This window comes from Ornithodoros turicata, chromosome 8 (assembly GCF_037126465.1).
Source record: "Ornithodoros turicata isolate Travis chromosome 8, ASM3712646v1, whole genome shotgun sequence".
NCBI classification, from domain to species: Eukaryota; Metazoa; Arthropoda; class Arachnida; order Ixodida; family Argasidae; genus Ornithodoros; species Ornithodoros turicata.
In genome coordinates, this window is record NC_088208.1 from 13,134,360 (window position 1) to 13,152,810 (window position 18,451).

Here is an 18,451-nt window from a genome sequence, read left to right on the forward strand (position 1 = left end):
GCCTTCAGCAGGACTTCGGTTACCACCACAGAGCGGGGTGCCTTGACGCCTATTGACATGTTTGCGTGACTTTAGTAAAAAAAAGTTATTTCTCAGCTGCACCTGCGAGATTTGAGCGCATGAACGATATCATACCAGGCCACTGGGAGTGACGTGGAAATGCAGTAGCGAGCAACAGGAGCGAAAGCAACGAGAGCAGTGAGAAGTGCAAGCAACCAGGTGTTTCGAGGCAACTCGAGTTGCTGGAGAGTTGGAGGTGGATCTATGGGCCCTCCGGAATGCATCATGTTCTGTTATATTTCCCTGGTCTATTATGTTTCTGATTCGTCTTCAATACCTGTGTCAATTGCCACGCACTTCAGTGTAAACTCGACAAGCGTTGGTGAGGTAAGAAAGCAATCTTTACTTGGCATTATTTTAATTTATTTCATAACAACTGGCATAATAAGACTTAAGTTATATGATGTTCGTCAAGAGTTAGCGCAAACCTTGTAAGAACAAATGCCATTGACCACATTATTCTAGGAGGAATAGTATTTGTACGTAATTCACTCACATGTTTCTTGGGGTACCCTGTAGATAGCTATGATATAAATATATAATTTTGTGGCATTGAATGTCCCTGATACAAATTTATGCAAAAGGTACGTCCTTCATACATAAAGCAACGTTTGCCTTGCTGCTTGTGTGTGTCTCCATGCAGGAATTTATATTAGCAGGAATGGCTAATTAATGTGCAGAGATAAAGAGACTATAAAAGGTCCCACGCAATGTGTTAATAGCACCTCTCTTACTCAAATAGGTTGCTCTGTGCATTTCCAAACATTCCTAAAATAACTGGAGCAAGGTGGCATATTACGCTGTAAATGGCCACTGGAGAAAAAGAACAGAAATGTGTACAAACTGCATGATAACAACAACCATGAAGGGGGACAGCAACCTGCACTCCCTCACAACACTTACCCACCAGCCTCCAGCTCGTCGACAAGATAACGTGTATCTGCCATATCACCTGGCCTGCCAAGCTCGAGAGCAATGAACAGGGGGTTGATAGCTGAAGCATAACTGCTGCAGTGCACCCACTCTCCATCACTGTCATACCCGAGCTCCGAGCTGAACCGGTAGGACGGGTCATCATTTTGTATCTGTGACTTAACAGATGGTGCAGTAGATCAGGTTAGGCTACAAAATGCTGCTTAATGATATTAAAACAAGTGTATGTAATGAGAGAAACTTAGCTGCAGCTTGCTTTTTAGTGTACCTTAAACAGCTGGAGTTGTGTTACACTTAAGCAGCAAAAGCAATCTTCCATGAACTACGTTCACTCTTGGATATAATCATCCCTAAATAGCATCCCAGGAAAAAATACTGCAGCACCACCCTCCAGCATCAGTGAGTGAGTGGCAAGGAGGGCCCGCATAGTGTCATGCAGCCTATTTTAACAGTCAATGTACGGAAGCAAAGCGAGTACCAGGGAACACATTATCTGTTGTAAGACGGAGCATGACCTCTCTGCCCTATAGCCATGAGCAATCCTACATGCGAGACAGTAAAATTGTCATGGCTGATTGACTAGATTTACTAGATTTTGACTAGATAGAAACCACTTTGACTCTCTTTTTCTTCAAGTTTTTTTTTGTTTTTGTGCACGCGGACCGGAAAAGGAGACGGGAGACAGCAATGCTAGCACTCCGTATACGGCCAACTGACCCAGTAACCGAATCTAGGTTTGAGAAAGAGGCGAAAGAGGTAACCTCCGCTGGAACCGCGTCCGCTCCGACTCCCAGACTCTCGATTGGTAGTTCGGGTTTTCACTGGAGCTGGTTTCTGTGTGTTTCTGTTGAAGATGGGTCTATGCATGTCCCCAGAGGGGCTAGGGGGTCAGAACACCCATCCCCCGTTCCATGCGCGCGGGCCCTAGGCGATGCCGGCATCAGAAAAGATAGTAAGGTGAAGCCGACTTCCAGAATGCGTCAGCAGCGCGCTGTGATTGCAGTGCAGTACAGTAACAGATAAATGGTCTCCCTAGTTTCTTTTCACCCTTTCATAGTACTTATGAGCTAAAATCGTCGTGTTCACGCCGTTTTCTAAATTAATTTCGTTTTTTCTTTTGGCGCTTGTAGCAATCGTGTTGAAAAAATAAAGTAAAGCGCACACGTAGCGTACCCGATTCGAGCACCTCTGTCGAGCGTTTCTCAGGAAGGCTGTGCAATTTTACAGCTGGGCGACCTCTGCAATTAAATTAACATGTTAGTGAATTAGTCTAATCTATTTATACACAACGATTACTGGCAGCTCTGGCGCAATGCCAGTGTATAGTCCAGACTCCCAATAAAAATTCCAAACTTTGTTCCTGTGAGCTCCCTACATGCGCAGTCTTTGCTGTTTCAGCTTCACATCACAAAGCTGTATATGATATTTTTGAAACCTTGACGTATTCTAGTTGGGGCACCCTGTACAACCATATAGGTGCAGACAACTCCAGCAGCATTATCATCACTGATCATTATGTTTTGTTATGTTTCTGGAACATGACAGGCTGTCATGGTGGATGCAGGACATACGGGCCTTGCCCGTGCAGCTGTGCAGCCTTGCCCTCTGCTTGAGGTTGAGCAGGACCTGCATGACAGCTCAGGCCAGCAGCGCAAACGTCGAAGTGTGTGGGTGAAGCCATATTTAGAGCGGCGTCCCCAGATGAGCTGCTGTAAAAATCTAATGCGGGAGCTCGCCATTGGGGACAAAGACAGCTACAGGCGATATATCAGAATGGACGTGTCCACATTTGAGCATTTGCTGAACCTGGTTCGGCCACACAATCAAAGGCAGGATACAAGCTTCAGGAAAGCCATTTCGCCAGGAGAACGGTTATCCATCACCTTGAGGTGCCTCGCAACTGGTGAGAAACTGAAGGCAATTCACTGTATTATATTCACATAGGCTGGACCACCATGGGGTTAATCATTGGTGGAATGCCAAGTGCATTACTGAATTACTTTTCTTTTCATTCTCACTATCATGTGCAACATTACATGGCCTGCATGCAAGAAGGTTGCAATGATATTCGAAGATGCTTGGAACTTTCCAAACTGCATTGGAGCCCTGGATGGAAAACATGTTCAGATCCTGCCTCCACCAAAGTCTGGGGCTATGTACAGAAACTACAAAGGCAGCTTCAGTATTGTGTTGATGGCACTTGTTGGAGCTGACTTGGAGTTTCTGTACATCGACGTTGGGAGGAACGGGAGACTTTCGGACAGTGCAGTTTGGAATGACTCCACCCTCAAGAATGCACTTGAAAGCAACTGCCTTCACATTCCCTCGGCAAGGGTGCCTCGGGGAGGTGACACTACCCTGCCATATGCTATTGTAGCTGATGAAGGCTTTTGACTGAAGACTTACATGCAGCGCCCCTTTTCTGCCAGAGAGCTCAACGTCGAATGACGAACTTATAACTGCAGGTTAGGAGGGAGCACGCAACACTTTGCTTGCATTTAGCACAATACATACAGAGTGCAGCGTAGATGGTGTTTTTGCAGTTGAGTTCTATGGCCAGGTGGGCATCCTCTCAAAGAGAGTATATAATTACAAAATGACTAATTACCAGAAATTCATTAATGAGCTCTGTAATTAAAGAATTTCAAGCAAAAGCGAGATAGCAGATTGAGAGACTATCCTCTTTGTGCACCATTCCACATTTAAAAAATCCCACACAAATACACACATGCATTAAAAAATCCATCCCCAAATTTTGGTATGCCAATGAGCCACAACGAAACAAGCGTACCTGAGCGCAGCGTCACCCTCGTCGACGAATGCTTGTCTGGGCCGGAAAGAGGTTTATCTGGCCAGCTGAGTAGCACCTAGTCTATTCATCGCCATCACTCCAAATCGCGCTGGCCCTCAGACGCGAAATAAACACGGCACTCTCCGTGCTCCCTGTCGCCGCTGTTTCAGCTCATTTGCAAATCAAAATTCCAGAATGGATATTTTAACATGCGTGCGTGTTTCAGGATTTGTTAAACGTGAAATGACTTGCAACTAGGATATTCTGTCAAAATGCCATCTTGCTTTTGCCCAAAACCCTTAATTAAATGTCAATGAATTTTAGGTAATTAGTCATCTTGCAGTTGCACGCTTTCTTCAAGAAGATGTCCGTCTGGCCATAGAATTTAGCTGCAAAAACGACATCGATAAAAATTATGTAAAGAAAAAAACATACACTGCATTCAGTGCCTGCCAAGCTGGTACTTATTGGATATTGTGTATCATTAGTGTGTTAGTCAGAGTAGGTTGCCGCGTTCAGGAAGTACATATGTAAAACCTCGTGTTTTGGTGTCCCCCCCCCCCACACACACACCGAATTTCAATTGTTGTTCCAAACTGCTCGAAATACAAACCACAGTGCTACAGCACCTTTCACTCAGCACATATTGCTCTAGTGCACAAAATTTGTCGGGGATAACATCTTCAGGGAAGCCAACATGCTAAAAGGAAAAATATGTGCCAGCAATCGAGCCGCATATTGAGATATTTAATGTCTGTGATAGATAATTAATGTAAGAAGGTCCCCATGAGATCTTTGATACGGATTGCAGACTCTCAAGGGCTAGAAGAGTGGTCGAGAACGCATTTGGTGTTCTGGCAAGTCGCTGGCAAGTTTACAGGAGTCGAATGAGGGTTCTTGCTGAAACTGCCAAGGACATAGTGAAATCCACAGTTGTGCTGCACAATGTGCTTCAGAATGCGAGGTCCACCAAAAGGCTATACTCCCCGCCTGGCTACCTTGACACCGAAGACATCCTCACAGGCTACAATCTTTGACATTTCAGTCTGATGCTCGCAGTTAGTTATTCTAGTGCCATACATATTCTTACATAGGTTGTCATACGTAAGCACATGCCTCGCTATGGGACACAAATTAGATAACCTGTTTTTCTTAACATGCATGAGGAATTTCAATTGTATAGTGCGATGTCACAATTTAAGTATTCATCTTGTGTGTGGCATTTATTACCTTTGCTTCAAATGCAGTGTCTTGTGTTGTATAATTTTGTACAATATTTTTCATAGTTTACCACATATGCTATGTTAATAAAAGCATGTAAGCAGAGAAACTAAGCTTTCGTTAGTTTCTCTTCTTTCCTTTCAAATGCTCTCGGTCATCTTGGGGTTGGTCTTTCTGCTTTTCCATTCACGAGTTCCAGAGCAGCCTGACAAGACACTGCGGGTGCCACACCTCCATAGTTTTTTCATACATCTTAATTAGTCACTCTCTTTCAATTACGTGATGTGAACCGCGATGTGTGGAGGCAACATCACACTGGTCTCACTGAAGGGCAATGTCTGCAGGGGTCTCAGGGACAAAACCACACGGTCAGAGCCAAGCAAGTCCGGGAGAACTTTCGCGCATATTTTAATGGCCCGGGGGGCTGTGAGCTGGCTGCGACGTTCTGTCGGACTGGAGTAAGGTTGGCAAGTAGGAATGTGGAGAAACAGAAAATAAACGGTTCAGCCAATGATCTTTGTGAAGATTGCTCAAATAAATTCTGTTGTTCCATGTTTCGTGCCTAGTACTTTCTTGCATAATGTCCCCTTCCATACCAAGTGGAATGCAGCGAATGATGGCTGGGTCAACCTATGCACAACTGCCTCCAGAAGAGCTGTGCCTTGCTCCCATGAAATTTGAAGTGCCCCCGGTACCAGCTCTTACCCTTTTGCGGGTGGGCCCAATGCAGCTGCTGCTAGTATATGTACATCCTGCACTAAAAGCAGAGGCTCTGTTTCATTAGCATCTCATCAGTTGCGTGTGTCTTACGCCAGCTCCAGAAGCCAACAGATGTTACACATAAGAAAGCAATACAGCATAACAGCACTTTAAGTATATGAGTGCTATAACTTTCCCTATTGTCTAAAACCTGTATGCATGTCTCTGGGTCTATAGCGCAAAAAATTGGAAAATGGCTATGATTATACAAGTGACTAGAAAGAGAGCCACTTCTCTAGCAGTTTACAACGTCTTGAAATTGTTGTTGAACTAGTATTTCCACCACATAGCAACAAAACTTTTTTAACTACAGTAGTATACTTCAAGTGCAGTGATAATTATGGTAGAAGTTTTACACTTTATTTATTTCTAAAATTTCCATGTGCATAGAAACAGCAACAAGGTGCCTCAATAGCAACAAACGGGGCATCTCAAAAATTTTCTCAAGAACCGGATAGGCCATTATTTACTGACACTGTGATTTGCAACTGTTGATTATTCTGTGCTTGGAGTATTCTCCCTACTCCTTTAACAGATCAAATTAAAAATGGTCTGCGTAAGCGCATGCCATATTTCAGCAACTGTGAGCGTACGCAGAAAACTGACATGCGTAGGCAATACTGTGTGTACGTGCAATACTGGCAAGGCCTGTGTTTTGCTTTCTTGTAACTGGAAATTAAAAATGGCACAAACACACACACAAAAAAATAGGAGCACTTATCTGTTTATTACTAATTACAACACTTGAGTACAGATGCGGATCCTGAGTGACTGCGAGGAGGGTGCTGCCTTGGACAGCACAATTACGAGGGTCAATTGAAACTATGTAACAACAGAAACTGTGTAGTGGGGGAAGACATCCTCCACCCCGCTTGCATACATGAAACATGACAATGATATTACAGTATCGAAAAACATATATGTGATTGTAGATGTCTTCATACCTTTTCTGCGGGAGTTGGAATGAAATCCACGTCCGTGTTGGAGCTTTTTTGTGGTTTCCAGGTCTTTGGCTGCGAGCAGTCCCATCCAATGGGTGCACATTCCAACTACCAAAAGTGAATGTGAATTTTCATTTACGGAATGCTTTTAAACAATTTACATATTTATACAGTTCAAAGCCAAGCAAAGCTTCTGCAACAACATCCGTGACATCACACTATTTCTGTGTACAGTGCATATTTGCACATGTATATACTGAAAGATTTTTGTGCATGCAGTACTGGAACTCATTGTTTCAATACAAAAGTACATATAAATGCATGTTTTTCATCTTACAATGCACAGCGCTGGAGCGTGCATTAAGCAGCCTTCCCACGCACTACTAGTGTCCATTTTTACTTGCATTTCTTCTGTGCAGGTTGCAAATTTGTTAAGTTTTTTTTTGTATATGTAATGCATACATGTATGTATGTGCTTTTCCAGTTTATCCAGGGCATACGCACCACTAAGCATTGTCACGTTGTTCCTAGTATCCGTTTTGTTACAGTAGTGTGCGCCACTCCACAAGTTATCGTGTTGCGTAAACTTTTGTCCTAATGTGTAGTAATTATTCTTGTTACTGCAGTATTACATTCATATAACACGGCTGGACTTGAACTGTGTGAGGTAAAGCATCACAATGGACAGAGTGTGTGACATCACATGCTTTTAATAAACATTTGTCGTGTTGTACGACATGTTCTGTTGTTTGCAAACATGTTTTGGAACTGCTGTGCATTTCCAGCTGTTCAGTTACTATGCTTCAAATTAGTGTACTTACCCGCGGCTGTCCATGCCACCCTCAACTCCAGTGATGGCTGGGTTGTCATCCCCTAGAATATCTACGACCGCTTGAGTGGTTAGAGATGGCTGCTGCACGTCCTCCTGACGTCGCCCTGTAAATAGGATCCGCCTTCACTGTGTTGAAAGTGCAAGTGACCCAAATATTCCTCTGAAAGCTGTATGTGAGTGGCCTCACATTTGTGGACTAATAGCAAAGTAGTGCCTGGTTAAACAGATTTTCATTTCAAATGATATTTTTGCTCAGATGAATTGTGCAAGCGGTTCCTGACTGAACAAAGTTTTAGTTTTTACATCCGTGTGCCCACTGTATGTGCAACTTTCCTTCATTTCTGCTTATTGTTCATTTACTCCTCACAGTTATAAACAACATGTACGTAGTAAAGGAGTGTTTCTCACAAACCTGTTTGCGCAGACTCCCTCCTGTATGCAGCAAACAGGGTGCGGTGTTTGGCGAGGAGGTTGTCCCATTGTTTTTTGAACTCTGGGACCGTTCTCAGCACAGTGGGGTTGCGCGCGTTCACTTCGTGTGCAATGGCTTCCCACGCTTTTTTTTTAAAGCGCGCGCGTTGCAATACCTGACGTATAGCATCCCAGAACTTCAGAAGTACCCACATTCCTCGGAATACTAAAAACATTTCATTTTTTTATAGTGTGGGTACTGTACGTTTTGTGGTTTTCGTTAACAACATCGCTCAAAGTGATTGCCCGGCGGTAATTTCTCCATCATCAAGAGATACAACACATACTTTGGGCCACAAGCTTTATTTTATTCCACGAAACTACGCAACAAGTGATCTAATGCGTTGCTGCAGCTACAATGGTATTACAATTCTTTATTTTGGTTCTACAAACTGTTACGTGCGACGGCAGAAGCAGACGAGATCTCACAATCCGTGGTTGGTCCAAACATGCAGTGACGCACGACTTCCTGGAATGAACTCCCGGAAGTTCTCTTTCTACCAAAGGGGGTACGCTCCGAAAACTCCTACTACTCGTAGCCACGATCCACTTTAGAATACTTGACTTAGGGCAGCCGTCGAAGTGTTCGTGCAAGCCACTTAACCGCAACCCTAAACTTAGTGCACTAACGCGTTAGTGCAACACTTGCCAAGTGTTACACTTAAGATTGTTTCGTGCAAGCGGGCCCAGCACCACCAAGACGCACGATACTACGCCGATCATACGACTTTCGATCACACAACGATGCTGACGCAAATATCGGCGTTCGTATCTGTTCTTGTGCTGAAAAACCTATCGCGATGAGTTGAAGCACTGATAACAGGTACTCACCTTCTGAGAAATTACTTTCGCGCCAATGTTCCTCCAAAGCCGTCAGATCGGACGAGACCAGCGCGGTTCCAAACAGGGCCCGCTTGCACGAAACAATCCTAAGTGTAACACTTGGCAAGTGTTGCACTAACGCGTTAGTGCACTAAGTTTAGGGTTGCAGTTAAGTGGCTTGCACGGACACTTCGACGACCGCCCTAAGTCAAGTATTCTAAAGTGGATCGTGGCTATGAGCAGTAGCAGTTTTCGGAGGCTCTCATTGGTAGAAAGAGAACTTCCGGAGTTCATCCCAGGAAGTCGTGCGTCACGGCATGTTTGGATTGTGGGAAGTCGTCAGCTTCTGCCGTCGCACGTAAACAGTTTGTAGAACCAAAATAAGGCATTGTAATATCATTGTAGCTGCACGAACGGGTTAGGTCACTTGCTGCGTACTTTCGTTAAATAAAATAAAGCCTGTGGCTCAAAGTATGTCTCGAATTGCTCGGTGATTGGGAAATTATCGCCACCGGCAGTGCCGGTGAGAGGCACTTCGCGCGGCGATCATTTTGAGAGATGTTGCTAACGAAAAGCACAAAACGTACGGCACCCACAGCATAAAAAAATTAGACGTTGTTGGTATTGCGAGGAAAATGCGTACTGTATTGCGAGGTACAGTTGGTGCCGACTACGAATCTTCGCTACACGGTTCATAGCGGCTGACATGTTAGTCCTAAGCTTTAGTGCGGTAGTTTAGGGTGCTCCTAGGACACTTGGCCAGCGTCCTAAACTGCGCGGAGCGAGCGCCACCACTTTAGTGTTGTAGAAGTTTCGTGCAAGCCACTTACGGCTCCAGCACTGCACTAAGTGGGGAACTCGTTAAGTATTACTCTAAGTTTGTTTCGTGCAAGCGGGCCCAGAAATAACTCTCCATTTTACCATATTTCAACTGATGCCCAGTGTTGCTGACACTCAAACACGTAAAAAGCAATATATTCTTTGATGGATATCACGAAATTTATTTGATTTCTCCAAAATCGCATGAGCTGTTTTTCGACAGTGACCAAATACACGTTCAAGTGTTTGAAAACAAGCTGTCGAACACAACCGAAGCTCACTTTTGTATCACGGCACGGTCACACTGGTTATACACCCATGTCTTTGAACATGTTTTGGACAGCGTTTTTGCAGTGTGACCACAGCTGTAGAGCCATACATGTTTGGGGGATGTTTGTCAGACATTTTCGTCAAACATGTTTGAGGAAATGTTCGTGTTTGGTGTTTCATGTTTAACTAGTGTGACTGCACCCTTACGAATGACCAGAATGCTAATGCGTGTTTTGATATTATGTTTGCTCATGATCTTACTCAAGTCGTTAGCATTCCTACTCGAACTGTTGGGTGTAGCTCCTCTGTTCTTGACCTTATTTAGTCCTCAGTGTAGTCCTTATACTGTCGACGTTATCGATGGTATATCAGACCATAAAATAGTTTCATTTTCATGCTCCTTCCATGCGGATTCCCTGCGTAGTCCCGTGGTTCCTGTCAAAGTTAAGGATTTAAGGACTCCTGTAAGCCGTTATTTGCTCGTACGAATATTTTAAAAACTCGTTTTTCGTGAAAACTATACCTGAATGGAACTCGTCTTTTGATGTTGCGAACTGTACAATTAACCAATTGGAGGACGCTGTTTCCGTGTTGTGTAATTAACAACAGTAGTTTTGTATATTCTTGTTATTCCCCTCCTGCTTGGGCAGTGCCCGCAGTATCATGAAATAAATAACTAAATAAATAAAAGTCGGCAAGATTCATTTGCCACATGTCGTTTATCATGAGGGCCACGATGTGTATCCTATTATACTTTCTTCTCATCGTATGATGGAGAGCGTAGACGTACAATTTTCTGAGAATAGCGAGAGCCTTCTTTTTTTCTCAAGTGACGTGCTCTTCTATAGCAATCCAGTCCCCCCAGACCACCCTCTTTGCCAACCTCTGGAGAGAGGAGCAAATAGTCAGTCATTTGTAGCACCAGACGTGTTGTTGTTAATTTTTTTAAGTATCGATTCCGCACTGCTTGAGTATGCAATAGAGTGCCTGCAGTATGCGTTTAAAGTTGACGTCGTCAGTCTCCTTCAAGGAAATAATGTTTTCGATGAAGCCGGTGGCTTCAATTCTCTTGGCCATTGGAGGGAGTATCGAAAAGATTCAAAATGGCGGAAAGCAATAGAGGAACCACCGACGAATGAATGCCTTGCCCTCGCTGCTGAGACAGATTGCGCTTCAAGCATTGCAGATTCTTGTGAATCTTTTTGTAGGTGAGTCGAAGTAACAAGCGTTTGTGCTTCTTCAAAAGCACTAACGTATGTGGAGTCAACGTCACCTTTCCATTCAATACATTGAGACAAATTTTGGAGAGGTGTCAGACGAGGAAGAACGTCACAAGACGTCGCGACTGCACGGAGGGGGTAGTAGAAAGCACTTTTGGTAAAGTGAGATGACGGCGGAGATTCATATCGCGCACGGTGCGCCACAGGACCTCGTAACTGGCATTGTAGGATATAGTTCTAAAATGGCTACTGTTGAACAAGATGTTTTGAGCGAGTGAGATGGTCAATGGTTTGGCGTGGTGAGAGCCCCGAATGAAAAAGATCGGTGACTTCCTTCAAGGAATTGGTGTCGGTTATGTGATCACCGACGACGATGAGCATAGCACGTGACGTCTCTCACTCTTGTTGTAGCTCCTTGGTAAATTTCACAGAGTCCCCAAATACAACCTGCATGCTTGGCGAAACATATTCCTGCACGTAGAATATTTGTGATAGTGGCTTGTCCACAACGTCACTCAGGTCCTCGACAGGTTCACTACGAACATGGACTTACTGCACATAGAGGGACCACTTAAAATACAACGAAAATGATGACCGAAAAGAAATGGTTCGGGGGAAGACATGATGCGTGAGTGCACGAAAAAATGGAAGACTCAGTCTTGTAGAGAAATGCATCTCTTCTATTTGCACATCGTCCTCTACAGGGTGTCTCACGTAACGTGTCAAAAAATTTTATTTGAAAATCTACATGTCAGTGTACGGTATTCGCCTTCATAGGGTTTTTGCCATCGTGTGAAAACACTTTTATAAATGTTTTGTCATGGGAAATTTTATTTTCGAATTAAAGTCTGGAAATTGCCTAGTCAACCTAACATTTTTTGCAACAGATACAGGAAGCTCAGGTTGAGTTTAGCCCCCCACGAAAAATTTTGTTTTGTGGTACAAAAGTAAGGAGCGGAAACAATAGGGATTATGTCCTATTTCTGGCTGCGCAAAATGACGTTCGCATTTCGCATCCAATCAGAGCGCTCCGGGAAGCAACGCATGAAAAACTGTCGCCCCGCTCCTTTAATTCCACTCTCAACGCCCTTATGTTATCAGTGACATCTTTATCGACTTTATCTTCTTTTGTTGTTCTATTGTTACCTTTTATTATCGTTTGCTTTAGTGATATGGCTCACCAACCTGCATGATATGATAGGCCGATTGCGAAGGGGCGGTGCGACTGTTTTTTATGTGCCGCTTCCCGGAGCACTCTCGTGGGATGTGAGAGGCGAGCAGCGATTTGCGAGGCCCAAAATATATATTTATATATGTTTATATATATATTTGTTTATCTACATGTATATTCTTAATTTTTTTCCTTTTGTTACTTTTGTGCCATGAAATCAATTTTTCGTGGTGTGATAAACCTGACCCACTTTCCGAATCTGTAAAAAAAATGTGAGGTTGACTAGGAAATTTTTGGACTTTAATTCTCAAAATTAAAAATCCCGTGGCAAAAAAATTCATAAAAGTGTTCTCACGCGATGACGAAAACTCTCTGAAGGTGAATAACGTTGACCCATTAATTGTCCAACATCTAGATTTTTAAATATAATTTTTTCACACGATACATGAGACACCCCATAGATCTGGACTGCGTTCCCAATAGAGATTATCCAGGCTAAAGTTAACTTGCTTTTTGTCAGTCTGTCTGATGCTGACATGCAGTGGAGCGTCTTTATCTTCTCCTGGAACATTTCTTGACGTGCTTGCAGCCATTCCAGGCGGTGGAATTGACGGGCTTCCTCCACGATGCCGCAAATAACTTCACCAAGTTCTTCATTATGATAAGAATAAAGCACACATGATGTTTTAGATGTATTGGTCAAAATGATGATGAGGCACAACGCACTCCCTTTATAGAGCACTTTCAAATACAAGCACAAAAAACGAGAGCAAAAGAGAAACGTTACAGCAATCCGTTGCCGGTAGCACGCGTGGCGATCACTGCTTGCCTTTTTGCTTTTGCTGGCCTAACTAATATCCGCGATGTGTTGCCTCTGTGCTGTCTGGACTTGTTTAGCAGTGCCTTCCTAGTATTTTGCTCCTGTTTTCATCTTGTGTTAGCACTCGAGTTTCGTAGCGATGCACGACGACGTAGTGCTAAGCGCTAGTCTTAAGCCTTTTCTCTCTGCTGTCGCATTGTAGCATTTGCCGTAGCGATTAGGCCTTTCTGCCGATCCGAAGTTTTGTACGCACTCTCGCATGCTGGGCTTTTTTAGCAGTGTCTTTCTTGTTGCAATTTTTACGTGCTGCTAGCATTTTGTTGTTCTCTATCCTTCACGCATAAAGTCATGATGGTGGCGCCATGTGATGAGATGGCTTGGAACTAGTAGCTACCAGTCATCGATCCTGAAACTACAGGCCGCCAACAAGCGCCATGGCATTCGCTGGTCACGCGGCCTTTTCGGAGTGATTTCTTCGACGCGGCAGCATTGATTTTCGAATAATTTATTTCTCCCCACTCTATTTCTGTCTACTTTTTCTTTTTTATGACCACTGGTTGTCAGCAACACACAGGGTGGTGTTGACACGAGTTAGATGCTCCCAAATTAGTGTGGTGGCTCCCTGTATGTACGGTCTTAATTGTGGTTGTGGGTCGTAATAAACTCTAATTGCTAATTTAATGGTGTCCACATTCCCTGTGTTTTGCCGGCAGCCAGTGGTCACTCCCTACAACTCATTGCAAGTATAAGAAAGAAACAGCAAAGACATTGCACGGCAGAGAAATGCTAATAATCAGAACACTGGTCATGCGCATAAAAGAACCAAATAATAAAATAATTGCGTGTCACCCTATGTATCAGCAGAAAAGTCCTGCTTCATGGTGTTTTTGAAGGATGCAAGATTATTGTTGGAACGAATGTGTAGAGGGACGTCGTTCTAAATTAGACTGCAAAAGAACGAAAGGGAGAATAGACCAAAATTAGTGTGGTAAGTAAAGAACCACAATTAGTTGTGCTCATGCCTCGGAGAACACGATAGTAGATAGAAAACACAATAGAAAACACATAGAGTACACAATTGTGTATGGCCAACTGAAGTTGACTAGAAGGTGTGTAAAATAGCTGCTACACTGAGGATGCGCAAAAGGGGAAAAGCAAATGGAACAGATTTATTCATCAGGATATCAGAAGAGAATAGTTTGCAATCCCCGCTTCTGGGTCTGGGGAAGCGTTGAAGTTTGCTGGTATATGTGTGAGGCCATAAACCTCGATGGTGTATGTGATGCGTGAGTGGATAAGGGTGTAGTTTACAGTAAGAATGTTAACGTGTACTAAGCATCTGAGCTTAGAAAGAGTGAAGAGACCAGACGTAGTTCCGCTTTTAACGAAGTGAATGTGATGCTGCCACACAATATTTTCACGGAGCACAATGCCCAGAAACTATACAGAGGAAGTGAGTTCATGTGGCCCGAGCCTAAGAACATTGTTCGCGAAGTTAAAGGTTTTTTGGGGATGGTGAAAAAGTGTTTATTTTTAAGACCGTTTCATGGATACAAGCCTGGCTCTACTATATTACTCAATTTGTTTCAGATGGCACAGCACATGAGCCATGTTGATCAACTGTTGCTAACGTTTTGAAATTTGGTAAATGGTATGCTCCTTGGAAGATTCATTGTTCCACACTGAGGAAAACAGCTACTCCCACTCCTTTCGCATCCATTCGCCTCGCCGGAGGAAGCGCTAAACAACCATTCAAATAGCAGGCAAATATTTTATTACTAAACGTGCATCTGTATCTGTGATGCCGACGATCCGTAACCAGCTCGAGGATCTCCCGGGAACTACCCTATCACAAATTCATCCGTCTTTTTAACGCGTATTGACGCGCGCCCCCAACCAGTACACGTGTACAGTATCAGCGCAAGATAACCGGAGGGCGGGTAACACCGGCTGCAGCGACTGGGAGATAAGTCACAGTTTTTAAATCCCGCACTTCTCCGACCCAAAAACTAGACGTGCCGTCACGGCACTGAAAAACAAAAATGGTCCCAGGCTGCAATCACGCACAAACATTGTGTGTGATTGCAGATTGCAGTGCTTTCAAACACACGTAAATTGTGAATGATCGTCCACGTCGCCCTTGAGTGACCGTGACGCCTAGCATCCGAGAAAGCCTCTAGAAGACTGGGTAGGGTTCGCCACCAGGGTGTTCCAACGGTTGGAGTCAGGGCATGGTGGTAGGGACTTACAGCGGCGGGAGTTGGCTGTTTTCCGAGCTTGCTGGGACGTCTAAAAGGAAAAAGAAAGTGAATACAGGAAAGTGGTGAGAAACCGTCTCCCGCCGAGGAGGGACTGTCGAGCCATCTAACAACTACCAAGCCGCGATCATGTGAATGACAGCCAACTGTATGCCAGGGCGAGTCAAGAGCACTAGGTACTAGTGACCGCCTCTTGGGCGGCTACCTACGCAGACTATAAGGTCGCATAGTATAGGCAGCATGGTGTCAGTCGCGAGTCCGTCTGCATGCTATATGCCGAAATTAACACCCGCCGACACGTACAACGTGGTTCTAACGCCTGGTCCGGCGTAAACGGGGGCAGTATTCGAGCTCTGCTAGGACGACGCCTTGTGTAGTACTAACCCTCTGCCATGCCACTTACCAACAAGGGGAGTGGAAGACTCGAAGATAGGGATAGAGGCGGGGACACTGACTGATAGCTGGTGCGCCTCCATGTGTTTCAACTACAGTGGGGTGAGAACGGCCGCGCAACTGGTGAGGGTCCTGAGCGAATTCTGCGCGGGTCCTTAGGGGGCTAGTGCACGTATGCAGCTTCTCAGGAATACGGCTTTCTTACTCCGGGAAGGGGGATTCGTTCGTGATCGCAGCTGAAAGTCATAGATGACGAATCCTCAGCTGCAGCTGAAGGCTGGAAACTACAATTGTAGTGACAACGGAGCCGAGGCGACGTGAAGCAGTGGTGGTGCGTGCACTGCAGAGGCCAACCCCTGCGGAGCTGAAGTAGAGATGCCGTGAATACGTCGGACTGCAGCGCGAACCCTGTGGGTACTACTGCTATCAAGTCAGGCGTCCATCTAGAGCAGGGCCGAGGAACTGCGAATGCCTCTGTCTTGCTCCCAAGTCGCAGCCGCGAGGCAGCCTCCAACTGACCGCGAATGGGAAGCTGGTCATGGAGAAAAACATAAAACCCTGGTTAGCGACACAGAACACAACTTGCCGGCGTAAATCACCAACATGCGTGATATATAACTTAGGAGTACCCTCCAAGCGAGCGGACTCGGGCCCCACGTTGAGCGCCATTGTGGGAAAACTACCACCTCTGCCCAACTGGGCACTGGCTCCCACTCCTGGTATCTTCCGTGTCCGTTCGCCTCCCCGGAGGAAGTACAAAACGACCATTAAAATAGCAGGAAAGCCATTTTTTACCAAACGTGCATCCGTGTCTGTGATGCAGACGATCTGTGACCAGCTCAAGGATCCCCGGGGAACTGCCCTAGTACAAATTCGTCCATCTTTTTAATGGTATTGACATCAGTCTTCAGCGCCCCTACCACAACACGTGTACGGTATCGGCGCAAGATTTATTGGGCAAGATTATATCTTTATTTATATCAATTAAAGAAAAATACTTCAGAATTTTGAAGATAAGCTTTTGACGCTAAGAGTTCTCGTGGACCTAAGTAAAGCGTTTGATACGCTTAACCACCAGGTGCTTTTAAGGAAGATTTGCGGTTATGGAATTCGTGGCACACCATGGGAGTTATTCAAGTCTTACCTAGAGGATAGGTCTTTCCAAGTTGTCTCGGATTTATCAACAATAACATAAGGTGTGCCACAGGGAAGTATGTTAGGGCCGCTCTTATTTAACTTATACGTTAACGATATTATACAGAGGTGCCTGCACGGTGAAGTTATTATGTATGCAGACGGCAACACTTTACTCTTCTCTGGTGCCACTGTTGATGATCTTGTTCAGCAAGCAAATGCTGATTTAGAATCTTTTGCAAATTGGACGTCCAAAAACAAGCTGAGAATAAACGTTAACAAAACGAAGGCGGTTATCTTTCGGCCAAGAAATAAACCAATCGAATTGAAACCTGCCATAACCATCAACTCTAATGCAATTGAGGTGACATCCGAAACTACGCTCTTTGGTGTCCATTTTCATGAGCATATGACCTTTGACGTTCTCTGTTATAGAAGGACCAGGTGTTACTGATCGAAGTCTCATCCATCCATGAAACCGCATCAAACAATGTATGTGTGTGAACGACTATTTTGCTGAGAGACCTCGTTTGTACACAAAGGCCTGTACGACGCCTCTGACAAATTAGGATTTTCCAGAACAGTGCTTTCTTCATCCAAGTTCATGGAGTAAAGAGAATGGGAAATGACTTCATGGCTTCTACTGACGTCTCACACCTACATGCCAGGACAAAATAACTTGAGAGAAGGAAATCGAAAAACAAAGAAAACAAAGGTCTTTTTCAGGTCTACCTAAATGCTTGTGGGTGGAAATGCTTGTGGCTGACAACAACAATGTTATTGTGAAATGATGAATGATGGTGACGCAGGTTGAGATTAAGCCCTTGTTTCCTTTTTTGCAATGCTATAGATAACTGCTGTTTAAATGTAAAATGATGCACCTGCCTCTAGACATTAAACCAGAGATGTAGTGTCAATTCAGCAGAAAAGCTGCATGTTCTGCAAGGCACTGTCACATAGGCATTGGCCAAATTTGCTGTCCTTTGAGCTTTGATAGGATATGCCGTATATAGTAAGGGCCTTTTACTGTAAAAGGGAGGTGCATTATTCGAGCAGTGGGGGCTGAGGCATGAGGGTCGTTCCGGGATGTTCTAACCCTTCCAAAATTTTACACGTGGTTGTGCTCAGAGATCGATCCAGATCCCCCAACACCCCCAGTTTTTTTCCTGTGTACCGCTGTTATAATGTAACCGCAGCCCCAATTTTTTTGCAACACACCTTGCGGTTCTTGGAAATCTACTGATTGTGCGTTAGGAAAAGGTAAGCGAAAGTGGAACTCGTCTACCCCATGTTAATTACCTGAAGTTCATGAAACCGTCCAGAAATGCAAGGAACACACAATTCTGGATTTTCGTTTCAATTGAAGTACTTACTAAGCTGCTTTTTTCTTCTTTCTTTTGTGAGTCCCCGCTTCACATGCCAAGGGACATTGCCAGCGTGGCGCACGCTGATAACTGTCTCTGCATAGCAAATAATAAGTATCTGTGCATAAAGAGTCGGATGTTGATTTATGCAATGACTCTTGAATGGACAACA